Source organism: Salvelinus alpinus, chromosome 31 (assembly GCF_045679555.1).
Source record: "Salvelinus alpinus chromosome 31, SLU_Salpinus.1, whole genome shotgun sequence".
Lineage (NCBI taxonomy): Eukaryota > Metazoa > Chordata > Actinopteri > Salmoniformes > Salmonidae > Salvelinus > Salvelinus alpinus.
This window is the reverse complement of record NC_092116.1, coordinates 18050322-18063525: the sequence shown is the minus strand read 5'-3', so window position 1 is coordinate 18063525 and position 13204 is coordinate 18050322. Positions and strand designations below refer to the sequence as shown.

At 45.1% G+C, this 13204-nt stretch overlaps 1 protein-coding gene across 1 annotated transcript in view; it reads left to right on the top strand.

Annotated features, from left to right (window-relative positions):
* The window catches only part of LOC139561664 (SLAM family member 5-like), a 96780-nt gene that overhangs the window by 60745 nt on the left and 22831 nt on the right, over window positions 1-13204 (top strand). The gene's annotated exons all lie outside the window — the stretch shown is intronic.

Sequence of the window (13204 nt, the reverse complement as noted above, 5' to 3'; positions counted from 1 at the left end):
ACGTTACAATTCTCATGTGTTTTTTCTGTGAGGGACACACACACACACAATAACACCTTGTACATTAAGGATTTGTATGTTATTTTAATTTACCAGATAAATACAACAAATATATTTCATTTAACCATGTGTGTATTACTGTAACAGCTTAAATAAATGATATGGTGTAATGATGATGGATCTTACAAACAGCTACAGTAATTCTATCTGCTTTGTATTGTGTATTGAACTGTTGGGTTATAAATGTACTGAAATGTGTTATCATTGATTCATTATTTCTGTCATTCAGATGATAGAATAAAAAAATGTCTACATGAATGTCACATATACGTTTGCTTCTAATGACCTGTACATTTACAATATCTTTGCATTGTGCTTTTTTAATAAACTTTTTATTTTTTATTCACCATGTAACGATCGTCGTATAGAGAAGGAGAAGACCAAGGTGCAGCGTGGTAAGTACTCATAATTACTTTTAATGAATACGAATACTATAACCAAACAACAAAAACGATAAACGAACAGTTCTGCAAGGTGACATACACTAAACAGAAAACAACCACCCACAAACACAGGTGGGAACAGGCTACCTAAGTATGGTTCTCAATCAGAGACAACGATAGACAGCTGCCTCTGATTGAGAACCATACCAGGCCAAACACACAGAAATACAACACAAGAACAACATAGAACACCAGACATAGAATGCCCACCCAAACTCACGTCCTGACCAACCAAAATGGAGACATAAAAAGGATCTCTACGGTCAGGGCGTGACACACCAGATGGAATGAATGCTTTGTTACAGTAAACAGATATTGTCCTCATGGTCAACTCTTCCACACAACCAACCTACTTTGGTCAGCTCTCCTTTCAGCCTAATAGTGTCATGTTGTCTTTGATCATGTCTTGTCCCTGTGCTTCCCTCTGCTGGTCTTATTAGGTTCTTTCTCTTTCTCTCTCTCTATCGTTCCGTTCATGCTCCCAGCTGTTTCTCATTCTCCCTACGACCTCATTTACTCTTTCACACCTGTCCCCTATTTTGCCCTCTGATTAGAGTCCCTATTTCTCCCTCTGTTTTCCGCTCCTGTCCTTGTCGGATTCTTGTTTGATGTTTGCAGTTTCTGTGTCCTTGTTCCGCCCTGTCGTGTTCTTTTGCCTTCTTCAGATGCTGCGTGTGAGCAGGTGTCTATGTCAGCTACGGTCTGTGCCTTCCTGAAGCGACCTGCAGTCTGTGGTCGCGTCTCCAGTCGTTCCTCTCTATTGACGAGAGGATTTCAGTTTCCTGTTTTGGATTACCATTGATTTTTATCCAGGAGAATCATTATTTGTTTTATACTGGAATAAAGACTCTGTTACTATTACGTCGCTTTTGGGTCCTCATTCATCTGCATAACAGAAGAATCCGACCAAGATGGACCCAGCGACTACGGATTCTCTCAACACTGCCGTCAAGTTCCAGGGAGCAATGCTCGGCAGACACGAGCAGGAATTGTCTGCTGCTCGTCATGCCGTTGAGACCCTGGCCACTCAGGTCTCCGACCTGTCAGGACAGTTTCAGAGTCTTCGTCTCGTGCCACCAGCTACTTCCTGGTCTTCCGAGTCTCCGGAACCTAGGGTTAATAACCCACCATGTTACTCTGGGCAGCCCACTGAGTGTCGCTCCTTTCTCACCCAGTGTGATATTGTGTTCTCTCTCCAGCCCAACACATACTCAAGAGAGAGAGCTCGGATCGCTTACGTCATATCACTCCTTACTGGTCGGGCTCGGGAGTGGGGCACAGCTATCTGGGAGGCTAGGGCTGAGTGTTCTAACGTTTATCAGAACTTTAGAGAGGAGATGATACGGGTTTTTGATCGTTCAGTTTTTGGGAAGGAGGCTTCCAGGGCCCTGGCTTCCCTATGTCAAGGTGATCGATCCATAACGGATTACTCTATAGAGTTTCGCACTCTGGCTGCATCCAGTGACTGGAACGAGCCGGCGTTGCTCGCTCGTTTTCTGGAGGGACTCCACGCTGAGGTTAAGGATGAGATTCTCTCCCGGGAGGTTCCTTCCAGCGTGGACTCTTTGATTGCACTCGCCATCCGCATAGAACGACGGGTAGATCTTCGTCACCGAGCTCGTGAAAGAGAGCTCGCGTTAACGGTGTTTCCCCTCTCCGCATCTCAACCATCTCCTCCCACCGGCTCAGAGACTGAGCCCATGCAGCTGGGAGGTATTCGCATCTCGACTAAGGAGAGGGAACGGAGAATCACCAACCGCCTTTGCCTCTATTGCGGTTCTGCTGGACATTTTGTCATGTCATGTCCAGTAAAAGCCAGAGCTCATCAGTAAGCGGAGGGCTACTGGTGAGCGCTACTACTCAGGTCTCTCCATCAAGATCCTGTACTACCTTGTCGGTCCATCTACGCTGGACCGGTTCGGCTGCTTCCTGCAGTGCCTTGATAGACTCAGGGGCTGAGGGTTGTTTTATGGACGAAGCATGGGCTCGGAAACATGACATTCCCCTCAGACAGTTAGGGAAGCCCACGCCCATGTTCGCCTTAGATGGTAGTTTTCTCCCCAGTATCAGATGTGAGACACTACCTTTAACCCTCACAGTATCTGGTAACCACAGTGAGACCATTTCCTTTTTGATTTTTCGTTCACCTTTTACACCTGTTGTTTTGGGTCATCCCTGGCTAGTATGTCATAATCCTTCTATTAATTGGTCTAGTAATTCTATTCTATCCTGGAACGTTTCTTGTCATGTGAAGTGTTTAATGTCTGCTATCCCTCCTGTGTCTTCTGTCCCCTCTACTCAGGAGGAACCTGGTGATTTGACAGGAGTGCCGGAGGAATATCATGATCTGCGCACGGTCTTCAGTCGGTCCAGAGCCAGCTCCCTTCCTCCTCACCGGTCGTATGATTGTTGTATTGATCTCCTTCCGGGGACCACTCCCCCTCGGGGTAGACTATACTCTCTGTCGGCTCCCGAACGTAAGGCTCTCGAGGATTATCTGTCTGTTTCTCTCGACGCCGGTACCGTGGTGCCTTCTTCCTCTCCCGCCGGAGCGGGATTTTTCTTTGTTAAGAAGAAGGACGGTACTCTGCGCCCCTGCGTGGATTATCGAGGGCTGAATGACATAACGGTTAAGAATCGTTATCCGCTTCCCCTTATGTCGTCAGCCTTCGAGATTTTGCAGGGAGCCAGGTGCTTTACTAAGTTGGACCTTCGTAACGCTTACCATCTCGTACGCATCAGAGAGGGGGACGAGTGGAAAACGGCGTTTAACACTCCGTTAGGGCATTTTGAATACCGGGTTCTGCCGTTCGGTCTCGCTAATGCTCCAGCTGTCTTTCAGGCATTAGTTAATGATGTACTGAGAGACATGCTGAACATTTTTGTTTTCGTTTACCTTGACGATATCCTGATTTTTTCACCGTCACTCGAGATTCATGTTCAGCACGTTCGACGTGTACTCCAGCGCCTTTTAGAGAATTGTCTCTACGTGAAGGCTGAGAAGTGCGCCTTTCATGTCTCCTCTGTCACTTTTCTCGGTTCTGTTATTTCCGCTGAAGGCATTCAGATGGATCCCGCTAAGGTCCAGGCTGTCAGCGATTGGCCCGTCCCTAAGTCACGTGTCGAGTTGCAGCGTTTTCTCGGTTTCGCTAATTTCTATCGGCGTTTCATTCGTAATTTCGGTCAAGTGGCTGCCCCTCTCACCGCTCTGACTTCTGTCAAGACTTGCTTTAAGTGGTCCGGTTCCGCCCAGGGAGCTTTTGATCTCCTCAAGAAGCGTTTTACATCCGCTCCTATCCTTGTTACTCCTGACGTCACTAAACAATTCATTGTCGAGGTTGACGCTTCAGAGGTGGGCGTGGGAGCCATTCTGTCTCAGCGCTTCCAGTCTGACGATAAGGTCCATCCTTGCGCTTACTTTTCTCATCGCCTGTCGCCATCGGAACGCAACTATGATGTGGGTAACCGCGAACTGCTCGCCATCCGCTTAGCCATAGGCGAATGGCGACAGTGGTTGGAGGGGGCGACCGTCCCTTTTGTCGTTTGGACTGACCATAAGAACCTTGAGTACATCCGTTCGGCCAAACGACTTAATGCACGTCAAGCTCGTTGGTCGTTGTTTTTCGCTCGTTTCGAGTTCGTGATTTCCTATCGTCCGGGAAATAAGAACACCAAGCCTGATGCCTTATCCCGTCTCTTTAGTTCTTCTGTGGCTTCTACCGACCCCGAGGGGATTCTCCCTGAAGGGCGTGTTGTCGGGTTGACTGTCTGGGGAATTGAGAGACAGGTAAAGCAAGCACTCACTCACACTGCGTCGCCGCGCGCTTGTCCTAGTAACCTTCTGTTCGTTCCTGTCTCTACTCGTCTGGCTGTTCTTCAGTGGGCTCACTCTGCCAAGTTAGCTGGCCACCCCGGCGTTCGGGGTACGCTTGCTTCTATTCGCCAGCGGTTTTGGTGGCCTACTCAGGAGCGGGACACGCGTCGTTTCGTGGCTGCTTGTTCGGACTGCGCGCAGACTAAGTCAGGTAACTCTCCTCCTGCCGGTCGTCTCAGACCGCTTCCCATTCCTTCTCGACCATGGTCTCACATCGCCTTAGACTTTATTACCGGTCTGCCTTCGTCTGCGGGGAAGACTGTGATTCTTACGGTTATCGATAGGTTCTCTAAGGCGGCACATTTCATTCCCCTCGCTAAGCTTCCTTCCGCTAAGGAGACGGCACAAATCATCATTGAGAATGTGTTCAGAATTCATGGCCTCCCGTTAGACGCCGTTTCAGACAGAGGTCCGCAATTCACGTCACAGTTTTGGAGGGAGTTCTGTCGTTTGATTGGTGCTTCCGTCAGTCTCTCTTCCGGGTTTCATCCCCAGTCTAACGGTCAAGCAGAAAGGGCCAATCAGTCGATTGGTCGCATTTTACGCAGCCTTTCGTTTCGAAACCCTGCGTCTTGGGCAGAACAGCTCCCCTGGGCTGAGTACGCTCACAACTCGCTTCCTTCGTCTGCTACCGGGCTGTCCCCGTTTCAGAGTAGTCTTGGCTACCAGCCTCCTCTGTTCTCGTCCCAGCTCGCCGAGTCCAGCGTCCCCTCCGCTCAGGCTTTTGTCCAACGTTGTGAGCGCACCTGGAGGAGGGTCAGGTCTGCACTTTGCCGTTACAGGGCGCAGACTGTGAGAGCCGCCAATAAACGTAGGATTAAGAGTCCTAGGTATTGTCGCGGTCAGAGAGTGTGGCTTTCCACTCGTAACCTTCCTCTTACGACAGCTTCTCGCAAGTTGACTCCGCGGTTCATTGGTCCGTTCCGTGTCTCTCAGGTCGTCAATCCTGTCGCTGTGCGACTGCTTCTTCCGCGACATCTTCGTCGCGTCCACCCTGTCTTCCATGTCTCTTGTGTTAAGCCTTTTCTTCGCGCCCCCGTTCGTCTTTCCCCCCCCCCCCCCGTCCTTGTCGAGGGCGCTCCTATTTACAAGGTACGGAAGATCATGGACATGCGTTCTCGGGGACGTGGTCACCAGTACTTAGTGGATTGGGAGGGTTACGGTCCTGAGGAGAGGAGTTGGGTTCCATCTCGGGACGTGCTGGACCGTTCGTTGATCGATGATTTCCTTCGTTGCCGCCAGGGTTCCTCCTCGAGTGCGCCAGGAGGCGCTCGGTGAGTGGGGGGGTACTGTCATGTTGTCTTTGATCATGTCTTGTCCCTGTGCTTCCCTCTGCTGGTCTTATTAGGTTCTTTCTCTTTCTCTCTCTCTATCGTTCCGTTCATGCTCCCAGCTGTTTCTCATTCTCCCTACGACCTCATTTACTCTTTCACACCTGTCCCCTATTTTGCCCTCTGATTAGAGTCCCTATTTCTCCCTCTGTTTTCCGCTCCTGTCCTTGTCGGATTCTTGTTTGATGTTTGCAGTTTCTGTGTCCTTGTTCCGCCCTGTCGTGTTCTTTTGCCTTCTTCAGATGCTGCGTGTGAGCAGGTGTCTATGTCAGCTACGGTCTGTGCCTTCCTGAAGCGACCTGCAGTCTGTGGTCGCGTCTCCAGTCGTTCCTCTCTATTGACGAGAGGATTTCAGTTTCCTGTTTTGGATTACCATTGATTTTTATCCAGGAGAATCATTATTTGTTTTATACTGGAATAAAGACTCTGTTACTATTACGTCGCTTTTGGGTCCTCATTCATCTGCATAACAAATAGAGTTCTTGGGCTCCTCAACTTTACAGGAAAAGTGTTGGGTGGCAACATTTCAGTGTTTAAACAACATTGTTGACAGCCACACTCTATAATGAAATGTTAGGCATTACATTGGATACTGACTTTAATACACAAAGAATACCCCTGATGATATAATAGAATGCAGTACAATAGAACTCTCCAAACTAGTACTTTAGGTTGATCAGTTCTAGTTCAGTTGCAACATCAGGAAATACTAACAGAAATACAGATCAAAAACATGAGACACATGACATCCTTTCTCTGATAGAAATAGTGATGTGCAACAGCCACAACATTTTATAACCCCCCTCATCTAAGATAGTAATGACCTCTCACTACACTTTAACATTAAACTACTGTAGTTGTACAACCAATACACACAAATGTCTTGACTGTTTTTAATAAATGGAAAATATAAATGTGGACATTCACACCTATGATTGCAAAGAGGTCTTCCAAGTAAACAAAGGTCAGACTCATAAGTCAGAATGTGATATAACATGGTAACAATATTGAATGTTTCCATTACTGTGTTGAATTGGTAATCTAAGTACAGTGTGCATGACTAACAGTTCTTGCATGTTGCCACCTCATCCTACAGACCAGGTCAAGGTGATTAATGACATTAGTGGTTGTCTGACTCTGACTGATATTTCCCTGCATCGTTGGTAAGACCACTGTTCCAGTTAGGGGGGTTATGTGTCTATGTGTTTAGACCTATTTAGACAGACAGACAGACAGACAGACAGACAGACAGAGGTCAAAGTGTCACTACCATTAGGGATTAGAATACTAGAATGGACATGAACCTTCTTATGATGGGATAAATGTCAGCCATTTTGGTTAGGGAGTTGATCAATCATGGTTTGCCAGTTCTGTGATAAGATATTGTGTAATAAACTGAATTTGAAGAATTTATCTGCACTGTATGTTTGTTAGCTAGCCAGCCAGCCAGTTTCAGAGGAATGATTCCAAACATTATTTTAATCAACTTCCAATATGTCAACATTCCACTCAAACAATGCAATCCACAGCCATACACTGGTTGAAATCAGTTGACAATAGGACTTAGAAAAGTTTGAAATGCAACATGTACTGACATTGTATAATAATAACATGACAGCTTTCCAACAATACACAAATGTAGATACTTATAGTCTGTTCACATATACTGAGTATACTAAACATTAGGAACACCTTCCTGATGTTGAGATTAGAGGTCGACCGATTAATCGGAATGGATTTCAAGTTTTCATAACAATCGGAAATCGGTATTTTTGGGCGCCGGTTTTGCCGATTAAAAAAACTATCATTTTTATACCTTTATTTAACTAGGCAAGTCAGTTAAGAACACATTCTTATTTTCAATGAAGGCCTAGGAACGGTGGGTTAACTGCCTTGTTCAGGGGCAGAACAACAGATTTTCACCTTGTCAGCTCGGGATTTCAATCTTGTAACCTTACAGTTAACTAGTCCAACGCTCTAACCACCTGTCCAACGCTCTAACCACCTGCCTCTCATTGCACTCCACGAGGAGCCTGCCTGTTACGTGAATGCAGTAGAAGCCACGGTAAGTTGCTAGCTAGCATTAAACGTATCTTATAAAAAACAATCAATCAATCATAATCACTAGTTATAACTACACATGGTTGATGATATTACTAGTTTATCTAGCGTGTCCTGCGTTGCATATAATCGATGCAACGCTGGGAGATGATTTAACAAAAGCGCATTTGCGAAAAAAGCACAATCGTTGGACGACTGTACCTAACCATAAACACCATTGCCTTTCTTAAAATCAATACACAGAAGTATATATTTTTAAACCTGCATATTTAGCTAAAAGAAATCCAGGTTAGCAGGCAATATTAACCAGGTGATATTGTGTCATTTCTCTTGAGTTCATTGCACGCAGAGTCAGGGTATATGCAACAGTTTAGGCAGCCTGTCTCATTGCGAACTAATTTTGTCAGGTTTTGGCCAAGACTGTTCGGGTTTTGGTCACTAGATGTCCCCATTGCACCTTTTTTTGTACCTTTTGTTTTTCTTGCTCTTATTATTGTTTGCACCTGTAGGTCATTCCCTTGTTAGTATTTAAACCCTGTGTGTTCCTTAGTTCCTTGCTCAGTGTTTGTAAGTTAGCACCCAGCCCCAGCCCAAGCCTTGTTTTATATAGATATTTCTCTTGTTGGATTTTCCAGAGGTTCTCTGGTTTAGTTCTTGTGTATTATTTGAGTAGTCTTTTGAGGTTTGTTTTTCCCTGCTGTTTTTTACCACTTTGTGGAGTTTCTTTTGTATTTTGGAGGATTTCCATTTTGTGCCTCTTGGCTTTATTTTTGGACATTGTGGATTTAGTTTCTTTGCCTGAAGATTTTGTTCTTTAATTAAACCACCATCTCTAGTACTGCTGTGTCTGCCTCATCTTCTGGGTTCTGACGATTATTAGTGACTGTTTCTCGCACCGGGTCCTGACAAATTTGCCAGAATTTTACGTAATTATGACATAACATTGAAGGTTGTGCAATGTAACAAGAACATTTAGACTTAGGGATGCCACCCGTTAGATAAAATACGGAACAGTTCCGTATTTCGCTGAAATAATAAACGTTTTGTTTTCGAAATGATAGTTTCCAGATTCAACCATATTAATGACCAAAGGCTCGTATTTCTGTGTGTTATTATGTTATAATTAAGTCTATGATTTGATAGAGCAGTCTGACTGAGCGATGTTAGGCAGCAGCAGGCTATTAAGCATTCATTCAAACAGCACTTTCGTGCGTTTTGCCAGCAGCTCTTCGCAAGCACAGCGCTGTTTATGACTTCAAGCCTATCAGCCTAATGGCTTGTGTAACCGATGTGAAATGGTTAGCTAGTTAGCTGGGTGTGCGCTAATAGCGTTTCAAACGTCACTCGCTCTGAGATTGGAGTAGTTATTCCCCTTGCTCTGCAAGGGGGGGGCTTTTGTGGAGTGATGGGTAACGCTGCTTCGAGTGTGGCTGTTGTCGATGTGTTCCTGGTTCGAGCCCAAGTAGGGGCGAGGAGAGGGACGGAAGCTATACTGTTACACTGGCAATACTATAGTGCCTATAAGAACATCCAATAGTCAAAGGTATATGAAATACAAATGGTATAGAGAGAAATAGTCCTATAAATACTATATTAACTACAACCTAAAACATCTTACCTGGGAATATTGAAGACTCATGTTAAAAGGAACCACCAACTTTCATATGTTCTCATGTTCTGAGCAAGGAACTCAAACGTTAGCTTTTTTACATGGCACATATTGCACTTTTACTTCTCCAACACTTTGTTTTTGCATTATTTAAACCAAATTGAACATGTTTCATTATTTATTTGAGGCTAAATGGATTTTTATTGATGTATTATATTAAGTTAAAATAAGTATTCATTCAGTATTGTTGTAATTGTCATTATTACAAATGCATTTTTTTTTTAAATCGGCCGATTAATCGGTATCGGTAATCGGTCGACCTCTAGTTGAGATGCACCCCCCTTCCCCCCGTTTTCTCTCAGAACAGTCTCAATTCATCGGTACATGGACTACACAAAGTGTTGTAAGCCTTCCTCAGGGATGCTGGCCCATGTTGACCAATGCTTCCCACAGTTGTGTCAAATTGGCTGGATGTCCTTTGGGTGGTGGACCATTCTTGATACACACAGGAAACTGTTGAGTGTGAAAAACCTAGCAACAATGCAGTTCTAGACACGCCTGGCACCTACAGTACTACCGTACCCTATTCAAAGGCACTTAAATCTTTTGTCTTGCCCGTTCACCTCAATCCATGTCTCAATTGTGTAAAGTCTCCAACCCTTCATCTTCACTGATTGAAGTGGATTTAACAAATTACTTCAGTGAGCAATGATAGCTTTCACCTTGATTCACCTCGTTCAGTCTATGTCATGGAAAGAGCAGGTGTTCTTAATTTTTTGTATACTCTGTGTATATTCTAGAGGCTATTTATACAGACAATTGGTATAAAACCGATATAAAGTGTATTTATAATTATTTGACATTTACTTAGGTTGACAATAATTCTATTACACAATTTCTGATACATTACATGGCTTACTTTTATTTTCCTGAATAAGTAAAATCAGGATTTTGCCTCTTCTGTCATTCATTCCTATTAGACTGGTTTGGATTTCTCCCTGAACAATATGGCTGCCATCTTTACCGCATTTTGGAAATTTGAGGGTCTATGACATAGCCTTAAGTCTTCTTGGGTATGATGCTAAAAGCTTGGCCCACCTGTACTAACGTTCGTCCAAGGTGGCTTAGCAGTTCAGACGTCTTTTTCTGTTCCGTATTGTCGTGTCCTGTATATATATATATTTACACCTTTCTTCGCATATCTTTTATTTATTTTATTATCCAAGAACTCAACTACAAAAGCTTTCCTGCAAAAGCTTTCCTGCAACCCGCTTCACCAATTACAAAAAGTATTATTTACCTCAATCTGAAAATCCATCGTGGAAGCTAGCCAGGGGCTAATTCAGAAGCTAGCCTGAAAGCTAACCAGAAGCTACTCCGATAGCTAGCCAGAAGCTAATCTGTAGCTGCCCCGAAATTAGCCGGTTTGCTGGCTAGCGTTGGTGTTTCAGCTGCCCACGTTTAGTGGTCATCAGCTATTCCTTTAGCTCGATAATCTACCGGCACTTTTGTGCAACGCGACTCGGACCGGAGCATTCCGGGACTTTTTTTCTCTCAGTTTCCCCGGATTCCAGCCGCAGGCTCTGGACACTTGCACCTTGATTTCGCAGCTAGCTAGCTGCAAACCGTGTGACTATTGGCTTACGTCGACCCCGGAGCAAACTCAAATCATTCTGGAGCTAGCCAGCTGAGGAGTTCCATCACCATCCGGACCCGTTTCTTTTGTTGCTGCTGCAGATACGGAACCCCACCGGGCCTTCACGACTGACTGCCGCGACTGACTGCCGACGTTATCTGCCCGAGGGATTTATCCAACTGGCACCTCCGTCCCGACGTTACCTGAACGCTCATCTGAGGCCCGCTAATCGTTAGCTGTCTTATCGGCTGCTATCTGAACAAGTATATCGGACAACTATTATTATTATTATTATTTATTTTATTTTTTTCCTTGGGTCACTATATCTATTTTGCCAATTTGGATTGATCCCCTCTACCACACGGAACCCCACTACACGGAACCCCACTAACCTACCGACGGAAACGCACGAGGTATCTACAAACAGACCTCCATCCTATGCTGCTACCGATAGCCATATACCCGGCCAGATGTCTGGATCGCCACGACCCCAACCAACCTCTACTCACTGGACCCTTATTGATCACTCGATTAGCATGCCTCTCCTTAATGTAAATATGCCTTGTCCATTGCTGTTCTGGTTAGTGTTTATTGGCTTATTTCACTGTAGAGATTCTAGCCCTGCTCTCTATACCATATCCAACCTCTCAGTTCCACCACCCACATATGCGATGACATCACCTGGTTTCAATGATGTTTCTAGAGACAATATCTCTCTCATCATCACTCAATACCTAGGTTTACCTCCACTGTATTCACATCCTACCATACCTTTGTCTGTACATTATTCCTTTAAACTGTTTTATCGCCCCCAGAAACTTCCTTTTACTCTCTGCTCTAGTAGCTCTAGGCGACCAATTCTCATAGCTTTTAGCCGTACCCTTATCCTACTCCTCCTCTGTTCCTCTGGTGATGTAGAGGTGAATCCAGGCCCTGCAGTACCTGGCTCCACTCCTATTCCCCAGGCGCTCTCTTTTGATGACTTCTGTAACCGTAATAGCCTTGGCTTCATGCATGTTAACATTAGAAGCCTCCTCCCTAAGTTTGTTTTGTTCACTGCTTTAGCACACTCTGCCAACCCGGATGTTTTAGCCGTGTCTGAATCCTGGCTTAGAAAGACCACCAAAAATTCAGACATTTTCATCCCCAATTACAAGATTTTCAGACAAGATAGAACGGCCAAAGGGGGCGGTGTTGCAATCTACTGCAAAGACTGCCTGCAGAGTTCTGTTATACTATCCAGGTCTGTTCCCAAACAATTTGAACTTCTACTTTTAAAAATCCACCTCTCTAAAAACAAGTCTCTCACCGTTGCCGCCTGCTATAGACCACCCTCTGCCCCCAGCTGTGCTCTGGACACTATATGTGAACTGATTGCCCCCCATCTATCTTCAGAGCTCGTGCTGCTAGGCGACCTAAATTTGAACATGCTCAACACCCCAGCCACCCTACAATCTAAGCTTGATGCCCTCAATCTCACACAAATTATCAATGAACCTACCAGGTACCACCCCAATTCCGTAAACACGGGTACCCTCATAGATATCATCCTAACAAACTTGCCCTCCAAATACACCTCTGCTGCTTTCAACCAAGATCTCAGCGATCACTGCCTCATTGCCTGCATCCGTAATGGGTCAGCGGTCAAACGACCTCCACTCATCACTGTCAAACGCTCCCTGAAACACTTCAGCGAGCAGGCCTTTCTAATCGACCTGGCCGGGGTATCCTGGAAGGATATTGATCTCATCCCGTCAGTAGAGGATGCCTGGTCATTTTTTTTAAATGCCTTCCTCACCATCTTGAATAAGCATGCCCCATTCAAGAAATTTAGAACCAGGAACAGATATAGCCCTTGGTTCTCTCCTGACCTGACTGCCCTTAACCAACAGAAAAACATCCTATGGCGTTCTGCATTAGCATCGAACAGCCCCCGTGATATGCAACTTTTCAGGGAAGCCAGAAACCAATATACACAGGCAGTTAGAACAGCCAAGGCTAGCTTTTTCAAGCAGAAATTTGCTTCCTGCAACACAAATTCAAAAAAGTTCTGGGACACCGTAAAGTCCATGGAGAATAAGAACACACTCCTCCCAGCTTCCAACCGCTCTGAAGATAGGAAACACTGTCACCACCGACAAATCCACTATAATTGAGAATTTCAATAAGCATTTTTCTACGGCTGGTCAT